General features: G+C 50.3%; 1 pseudogene; it reads left to right on the forward strand.

Moving 5' to 3' along the window:
• Positions 1–5,792: 5,792 nt before the first annotated feature.
• LOC128901390 (olfactory receptor 10AG1-like) lies at positions 5,793–6,799 on the forward strand (annotated as a pseudogene).
• Positions 6,800–9,746: the final 2,947 nt, after the last annotated feature.

Here is a 9,746-nt window from a genome sequence, read left to right on the forward strand (position 1 = left end):
TTTCCCATTGCCTTTCGCCTGAACACTGCTGAGCCCTGAGGGACAAAAGTGCTCTCTGTGCCCTAGTGCAGAGTCAGGAGAGCTGCTCTGCACACCAGTGACCTGCTGGGCACCACCCAGGTCTCCTGTGCTTACACCTCTCTCCATTGGACAATGGTCCCCCTGACAATGTCCTTGAAGAAGAAAATGGACTATTGTTACTGTTTGGGGAAGGGTCCAGTTTCAAAGTCGGTTTCTCCCATCTGCTTTCTCTTTCCCTGTGCAGCGGAGCAGAGAGGGATGCAGCCGGGTGGAGTGGCTCTCTGCTGCCTGGAGCTGCCCCTGCCAGGAGCTGCTGCTCTGTGCCCACGTCTCCTCCCTGTCCCTGCTCCCAGAGCGCATCCCACGCGCTGGGGGCTCAGCTCTGCCCTGCAGACCCCTCCTGGCAGCTGGGCACTGCCCAGGGGCACCTCCCTCTTTGTGGCTCCTCAGGAGGAGAGGAGAGAAAGCCCGATGCTGGAAGCAAAGGTGCTGCTGGTGCTGTGTGTAGGGAGAGGGGTGGGCGAAGGCACTTTGTGCGGTTTCTGGCAGATCTGCTGATCCTTTAGTGTAAGAGTTTAGTGATTTATTAAAACTAGACAGCTGCTTTCCCTTTTCCCTTCAGAGAAAGCTGTAGCACAGACAATGGAAAGGTCTTCATCTTTAAGGTAGACCTGCCCTGGGCTTCCTCTATAAATGCTGCCTCTGCCAGTGTTCTGGGGGTGATCTGGAGCGGTCGGCAGCCCTGACCCATGCAGCACCCTCTTGAATGCAGTAGGACCCTTCCCTGACAGCAGTTGCTCCTTCCACCCGCAGCTTTTCCCTTCAGAATCTTCATGGAGAGGTCCCTGCGCTGGACGAGAGCTGACCCTGGCAGGAGATATGTCCCTGCCCCAGCACACAGTCCCTGGGTGCAGGGACCCAGCTCGGAAGGACAGCCCTGGGCACCCCTGGCTGCACAGCCGGCTTTACACCCTGCAGACGTCCCTGGAAGAAAGGCAGCCGTCATGCCCTCTCCCTCTGACAGTGCAGCAGAGAATCCCTGCTCAGGAGCACGTCCTCCTCCTCTATGCTATGGAAACTGTGAGAGTTACTCTGACAGATCCTACGAGGGAGGAACCAGCTCTAGGAGGTCCCTCCAGAAACTGCATCTTTACTTCCCTGCAGCTTGAGACTTACCGTGTCAAGGGCTGGGAAGAATCCACTGCCAGCGAACTCTCAGCACCCTCCCGCTGCTGACTGCCTTTAACCTTGCTCTGCCTCACTCCCCTTTGGTGCCCGCAGGCAGCGCCCGCAGCCCTGCTCCTGGGCAGAGCTGTCTCTCTGCAGTGCTGCCCGCTTGCCACGAGCTCCCTCCATGCCAGGAGCCCAGCCCAGCTCAGGCACAGAGGACCAGCCCAAGGCAGCCCTTCTCTGCCCCCTCGGGGCTCCCTCCAGGTGTCTATGGGGCTCCAGGGAACCTGCTGGGAAACAGGATGAAGCAATCAGTAAGCTGGGGAGAGGCTCTTCCTTCCTGCGCTGTCATTTCATGTATTGGCAAAACAGTGAGTCTCAAGAATCATATTTTCTCATCCCATCATTTGTCAGGACACCCAGACAGGGATAGGGAGTAATCGCATTTATCCCTCCTGCTGAGGGAAGGAATTCAGCTGAGTCAATCAAGGCATCTCATCCCGGCTCTGTAGCCCTGGGGCCAGAAGGGGACTCAGCTCCCTCCCATGCCTGCTACAAACCCACAGGAGGTGGGATTCTTCTTGCCTCAGTTCAGGTGTGCACAAGATGAGCACCTGCAAGTGAGCTGTTTGTGTCCACTCCCTTGCTAATTGATGGAGAGTGAGGGAGTTGTTCAGGTGGGAACACCTGGTGACATTTGAGGTGACACCAGAGTTTGCCCAGGATATGTGCAGGTGACTGCAAGCTCTAATGCAGCAATGCTGAGACACAAGGCAGCATCTGGGGGCAACATCATGGAGCCTGGTGAGGAATTTCTTTGGTAGATGGAAATGAAAGTAGATGTTACATTTTGGACAGATAAAACCTTCAATATTCCTTACATCCACAGCACCTACAGAGGTAGTCATCTGACCAAATGCAGCTAAGTCCCTCTCTTTCTCTTCTCCACCAGCTGTATTTCCTAGATCTCTGCTGACTGTAGTGGCAGGTGTCTCATGGACCTTCCCCCGTTGCTCAACCTAATTCAGGACAGCTCCTCAGTGGCCACATACGGCTTGTTGTGCCACCTGAGATGCCAGCGCCCCCCAGAACAACTGCAGGTTGCTGGCAGGGACAGCAGAGCACCTACAGGAAAGCCATTCCTGATCAGAGCAGGTGCATGACAGAGACCCCAGAGAGCATTGCAGACAGATTTGGTTCCTTTGGGCAAGCCTATGTGGCAGCCCAGGCAGGTTTGGTTTCTGTCCATCAGCAACCGAAACCCACCACTGCAGTGAGGCCCAGTCTGACCCATCTCCACCCAGTTGATGCAGAGCAGGTCATGAACAAGAAGCCCATCACACTGAGGGCTCAACTCATTTGGCTGCACCCGGACTCTGCTGGGTCTTCTTCCAACAATCCTTTGCTGAGCCCCTCGGTGATATAACCAAGGAAGAGGCAACTGATTGTCACAGTGCTCCTCGATCACAGCATCTCCACACCCAAGGACATTTTCAGCAGCACCTTGTCCTCCTGGAGATCAACTTCCCCTCCAGCACAGCCCTTTGGGAGCATCAAAGCCTTTTCCTGGCAGGGCTACGGAGCCCAGACCTGCTTTTCTGGCCTCTGGGTGAACAGGATTTTCACTTTTGGTGCTTTCACATTGCTGCCCTTCGTCCACTCCAGCATGTCTCTGGTCTCAAGCAAAGCATTGCACATACTGGGGCTTGGGGACTTGGTACTTAGTGACAAGGCTGAGCATGGCCCCACTGCTCCAGCCGAAGTGATGCAGTGCACCAAAAGTGCACCAACACCCTCAGCCTGGGGCACAGAGCCGAGGAGCTGGAGTCCTATGTACTACCACAGAGTTTTGATACTGGTGGAAGAAATGGCGAGGAGTGCTGGGAAAGCTCCGGCTGCTAGTTGTAAGAGACGGACTGTAAATTCCCTGCTAAGGGGCAGAATGCCCTCCAAGCCTTCAATGGAAGGCCTCCAACACTCGCAAGGAAATAAATAATGCAGGCCTGGCCTTCAAAGAACTGATAAGGCTCACAGTTCTGGCACCGGAAAGTGTGGGAGAACCGTCTTGTGAAGACAAGATAGCTCTGCCACTCGTGTGGTGAGCTTGCTAGTTCTCAGTTCTCAAGGCCATTGTGTCTGAGACGTGACCTTTGCTTCATTATCCATGAAATACATATGAAAGCGCACACCCCTGCATATGCTAATGAAGATTATAGAGATCATGCTAAACATGTATGACTATAGTTCTCTCCCCACCCAAATGATGCTACACATCAGCCGGGAGGGGGAGACGTCTGAGATGGAACTGCCCCATAACGAGTGGGGTGGGCCGTGCTAATTCGGCAAACATAAAAGGGGAGGGAGACGAGTATGATGGGGGTGGATTTACAGAAGGTTGCTCCTACAAGACTTCCCCTGAGTTTTGGCTGGCTCAATGCTGAAACTGGGATTGGTGAACTCTTCATCTTTTCCTGCTGTCTTTTCTTATGGAGCTCCTCTATGGGATGTGCAAGAGGTTGGGTGAGTCCTTTGTGGGTGAGGATCAGAGGAGAGGCCTCTTAGTGTGCCACCCTGGTGGGAGACAAAGCACCCGCAATCAGTATAAGGAAGCGGAGAAAGGCTTATTCAAGAAACCCAAAGAATTGCCAGGTCTTATTGGGGATTTTAATGACCGTGGCACGCACTGGAAGGGGAGCACAGCAAGACGCACACTGTCCAGCAGGTGTCTAACCCTAACCCCACCCTGCCCGAACCATAACCTAACCCTGCTCTGAACATAACCCTGACCTTATCTTAATCCTAACCCTAATCACTGCCTGACCCTAGCTCTACCCCAACCCCAGGTCATAACCCTCAACTCTAACTGTAACCCGCACCCCAACCTTACCCTAACCAAACCCCAACCTATTTGAAATCTAACCCTAAACCACATGAACTCTAGCTCTAATTTAAGCCTGAACATGAACCTTAACTAACCCTGACCTAACACTTATCTTAACCCAACAGCACGTGTGTAATGAAATCTGTATCATCCTATCAGGCAATGATTACCATAGTAAGTTTGTCACAAAAGAAACAAACTTGAGCATAGTGGGAGCACAACTGGGATGGACAGACAAGCTGGTATCACCTTGTCAGTGCTGTCTCAAGGCCTGAGCAGTCGCCTTTCGCTTCCTCATGATCTGGAGGCTGGAGGCACCACTGTGTGTCACCCAAGTCAGACCCTTGGGTCAGATGAACTGTTTTTCAGTTCTCATATACTGTGTTCCTTGTTTCTCCATTGACCCTGACAAGAGCTGAGTTACCTAGATATCCAGGCTGCAAACGGCATATTCCTCATGCAATGACCACTTGACCCCACCTCAAACTGAGATTCTTAAACATCTCTCAGCTGAGTCCCTTCTCCATAAGAAGCCACCTGCTGTTGTGGTGCTGCTTGATTGTAGCTGACACCCTTCAGGTGTGCCCAGCAAGAAGCCCTTCTGCTCTGGGAAGGGGGGCAATGTGAAGGGAAGGCTGAGTTCCCCAGGCAGCAAGAGCACTGCTCTGCTTCTGTGAGGGCTTGCAGGGTTGGGATCAGAGCGAATGGGCCCTCGCCTGCATTTGTAAGCTGTCAGAAATCCAAGCGACAGAGCAGCAGGTTTGGGAATGCTGAATGATTCGGGACTTATTCAAAAGTTATAGATGCCTGACCTGTGCGGGAAAATTGGGTGTCATGGGGATATCACACGCTTTTAGTCACTTTCTTCTCCGTATGATTGAAACCTGCATAAAGCAGTTTTCTTGCTTGCACAAAAATGTCTTTTAGCACCCTGAAAACTGGTAATTTAAGCATAACCTGCTGCTTCTCTGTCTTGTTTAAATGTGCCATGGATGCATCAGTGTCACTGGATTCTTTGGCAGAGAGAAGCCTGTGTTACTTCTGATGGGATTCACCCTTCACTAGGCAAAAACTGATGATTCAGATCTAAGATAGTCTCCCAGATCTTTGTGTGTGGATGCAGTGTCAGGGGATGAGCTCTCCCATGTGAGGAGAGCTGGGATTAATCTCTCTCACTAAGGTCTAAGAATCAAGTCATACCTTGCCTTGCTTTGGTTTGTTTGCCTCTCCTTGCCTAGCCTTGCCTTGCTTTGTCTTCCCCTTTTTCTTCCTTCCCCCCTTTTAACCCTATTCCTTCTTAATGTTCTTACATTAAATGCACCTCTTATGAGATCTGGACAAGGAACGTAAGTAAGGCTGTCCTTAAAGGCACTAGTATTTGTCTCTTTTCTTCCTTTTCTCTCATCTTTCAATAGGTACTCTATTTAATAAAATCACCTCTAAAGGAGAAAGTCAAGTTTCTTTTACCCATATGACAATAAAACCCCCAGTCATTCAGGCTCAAGGACTCTGTTCTCTCTCTTTACAAACCTCCCCTCCGCAAGCGACCCACGTTAGATTTCCAAACATTCATGCCTATCTTGGTCGAGCTCTCCTAATCCTGCAATGGCGTGTATGCTGATGTTTGTAGTCTTTCTCTAGGCTTGAAGTGTATGTGATGGTGGACAGGCCACCAGCATCCTCTGAGAGCCTGTTGTTTGAATTGCTCTGTGCAGGAAAAATGCCCCAAAGAAAAGGCCTGGAGAATCACACCGGTGGATCTGGATTCATTCTTCTGGGATTTTCTGACCACTCCAGCCTGCAGGGCTTGTGCTTCACAGCATTCCTGGTCATCTACCTCATGGTCCTCACAGAGAACAGCGTGATTGCACTCATCACAGTGGTGGACTCAAGCCTCCACAGCCCCATGTATTTCTTCCCGAGGAACTTGTCCTTCCTGGAGATCTGCTACACATCAGTCACTCTGCCAAAAATGCTGGTGGTTTTCCTGCTGGAGGATGGCAGGACCTCCTTCCTTGGCTATGCTGCCCAGCTGTATTTCCTGGTGTTGCTGGGCAGCATCAAGTGCCTTCTCCTGGCTGTCATGGCCTATGACCGCTACATAGCCATCTGTGACCCCCTGCACTACCCCCTCATCATGAGGAGGGGTCTCTGCATCAGACCGGTGGTGGGGTCGTGGGTGGCTGTCGTACCAGTGCAAGTAGGACAGACCTACCAGGTGTTCACTTTGCCCTCTGTGCATCCCATGACCTTCATCGCTTTTTTTGTGATGTCCCCCCTCTGCTGGAGCTGGCCTGTGCAGACACATTCTGGAACCAAGTGACACTGTACACCATCATCCTGGTATTTGCAATCTTTCCCTTCTCCTTAATAGTTATTTCTTACATTAAAATTATCAGGGCAATTCTGAAAATACCTTCAGTTCTGGGCAGACACAAAGCCTTTTCCACCTGTTCCTCACACCTCGCGGTGGTGACACTCTTCTATGGCTCGGCCACAGTCGTCTACTTAAAGCAACGGTCAAGGGATTCCGTAGACACCGACAAATACCTTGCCCTGTTTTACACAATTTTTACCCCAGTGTTTAACCCTGTCATCTATAGCCTGAGGAATAAGGAAGTGAGAATTGCCTTGAAGAGACTCCTACGGACAAAGTGGTACTACAGAGTACGTAAAATCCTCTCAAATAGTCCCAAAGAAGTCCCACTGGGGTACATGGTTGCCTGAAGAAAGGCATCTCATACCTGCTGAAACAAAACCATGTGTCCGGCCTGGCTTTCATCCTCCTCAAGAAGGGGAAAGGTGTCCTGAGGCATTCCTCCTATGTCGTGTCCCACCTTGATATCTTTGTACTCTAAAGCATCTTCAGCGCCTCTGAGTAGTTTAATTCAAACAGCTACTTCAAGCTGTGTCTGACCAAATAATGTTAAAGGGAAATAGTCAAAGCATGGTCAGTAGCCATTGATGCCCAGAAAGTGAGACAAGTGGTGAAGCGACGACCAGCCTCACGTTTGAGAAATCGCTTGCAAGACCCCATGGGCTATCTTCTACAGCATCCCTGCATGGAATCACCTTAAAAGTGTTCAAAGATATGAAGGGCTTCAAAGCATCTCCCCCTGCTATGATGTCTTGCTCTGAGTTGTGTAATTCTTGACTAACCTGACATAAAAATAAAAGATAAAAAGGTCACCAGGAGGACAGTCCAGCACCGGAATGGGGTCCCAGAGAATGGTGGAGTTTCTGTTTGTTGTGGTTTAACACCAGCCGGCAACTAAGCACTACACAGTCACTCACTCACTTCCCACCAGTGGGATGGGAGAGAGAATCAGAAGGGTAAAAGTGAGCAAACTCCGGGGCTGAGATCAAGCAATTTAATTGGTAAAGCAAAAGCCGCACACTTAAGCGAAGCAAAACAAGGAATAAATTCAGTACTTCCCATTGGCAGGCAGGTGTTCGGCCACCTCCAGGAAGGCAGGGCTCCATACCACGTAATGATTACTTGGGAAGACAAAATGCCGTAACTCCAAACATCCCTCCCTTCCTTCTTCTTCCCCCAGATTTATATGGTTGAGCATGATGCTACGTGGTACGGGATATCCCTTTGATCGGGGTCCACTGTCCCAGCTGTGTCCCCTCCCAACTTCTCGTGCACTCCCAGCCTACTTGCTGGTGGGGTGGTGTGAGGAGCAGAAAAGGCTATGGTGCTGTGTAAGCCCTGCTCAGCAATAGTGGAAACATCCCTGTCTTATCAACGCTGTTTCCAGCACAAATCCAAAACACAGCCCCATACCAGCTACTGTGAAGAAAATCAACTCTACCCCAGCAAAAATAAGCATTTATGTGCTGAATCTGCTTTGCCACTCTGAAACTGTCTCTGAAAAACTAGCCCAGTGGGGGTTTTTAGCCCAAATGCATATGCAGCACTGAAGTGTGTTTCCGTATTGCCCTGGTTTAGGCCGAGTTGGCCAATGACCGACGACAGATGCTCTCCCCCAGCTCTCACTCTGAGGAGAGGAAGGAAAGAAAGAGATTTATGAGTTTAGAAGGAACTAATCTACTTTAATTAAATACTTGTAATAAAATAAAAAGGAAATAATGAAATAGATACAATATATAGAAAACTGTATCAAGCTCCCAGGATGATGTCACTGTCAGGCACTGGGGAGGGCCCAGACTGGACTCAATGACGGACAGGAACTGGATTCCAGGTCTGGAGCCAAGAACGCACAGATCGGGGTCAAAGGCAAATTAACACCGAGCATTCCGCCACCTGAGGAACCTGAACGTACACAAGTCCACATGGTGGACAGACAATTCCCTGTCCTCTCTCTGCCTAGCCGAACAAGGTAACTTAGAGGAGAGGGGGCTGTAGGAGCATGTTTCTGCCCAGCGAAGCAGGCGTGTCTCCCCACTAACTCCCCCACCTTCCCAGGTACCCTTAAAGATAAGTATGAGGCTCTGCAAGGGGAACTCAATCATGACGAGGAAGATAATTCAGTGTCCACAGAGGTGTCACCAAAGTTAAATCAGACTACACCTCCCATCAAAACATCTTCAGTTAAGGAAAAAAGACCGGTCATTGTTGTAGGTGACTCCCTACAAGGAAGGGAATGGAAGGCCCAATATGCAGAACTGACCCACTTCTCAGGGAAGTCTGCTGCCTCCCTGGGGCCCAGGTTAAAGATATAAAAAGAAAACTTCCCTCCCTGGTAAGACCCTCAGATTATTACCTACTACTAATTTTTCAGACAGGCAGAGATGATCTGTTAACAAGAAACACAAGTGCGATCAAGAGAGACTTCTGGGCCTTGGGATGACTGGTTAAAGGGTCAGGACTGCAAGTCACGTTCTCCTCGGTCCTCCCAGTCACAGGGAAGGATGAGGAAAGCAACAGGAAGAGCTGGAAGATCAATACTTGGCTCTGAGCCTGGTGCCAGTGGCAGGACTTTGTTTTTTTTGATCACGGGATGGTTTACACGACACCAGGCCTGCTCGAGACAGATGGGGTACACCTGTCTCAAAAGGGGAAAAGTATCCTTGCACAGGAGTTGGCAGGGCTCATCAAATGGGCTTTAAACTAGATTTGAAGGGGAAAGGGGATGAATCCAGCACCAGAGAGGCAAGGGTCTTTGATGGCTTAGAAACTATGGCTGCGCCTGGGAATGGTCAGGTAGAAGTCAAGCCTTCTTCCAGCAAAAAGGTGGCAGGACCAGTAGCCCAGCTGAAGTGCTTCTTGTCCTGGGTTGAGCAACACAGGACTAATTTATCTTCTAATGTCTGGGAAAACGTCACTCTTAGAAGATTCTAGTGTCTGAATTCGTGAAAATATTTGCTTTATAGCCAGCTAGGCTACGTGGGATTCAAGGCCTCGGTGTTTTCAAGCCTTGGCAGGTGCAGGTACGAGGAGGAGCGAGGCCTGGGCATTTGACCCAGGCTGGCCAACAGGATTATTTCATACCATGAACGTCACATTCGATACAAATGAGAAAGTTTGCTGTGTCGTTTCTCTCTCCCTTGATGGCTGTGGTCTAGAGAAAGTCCTTGCCCTGGTGCCGGACCCCTGAGCCCTTCCCTCCCTCCTGAAGCCGTTGCTTTTGCAGTGTCCGACATTTACTCTCCCCTGCTGGGAGTGCACAGCTTCCTACTGATAGAATTGGCTGAGTATAATTCTTGT

Source organism: Rissa tridactyla, chromosome 25 (genome assembly GCF_028500815.1).
Source record: "Rissa tridactyla isolate bRisTri1 chromosome 25, bRisTri1.patW.cur.20221130, whole genome shotgun sequence".
Classification (NCBI taxonomy): domain Eukaryota; kingdom Metazoa; phylum Chordata; class Aves; order Charadriiformes; family Laridae; genus Rissa; species Rissa tridactyla.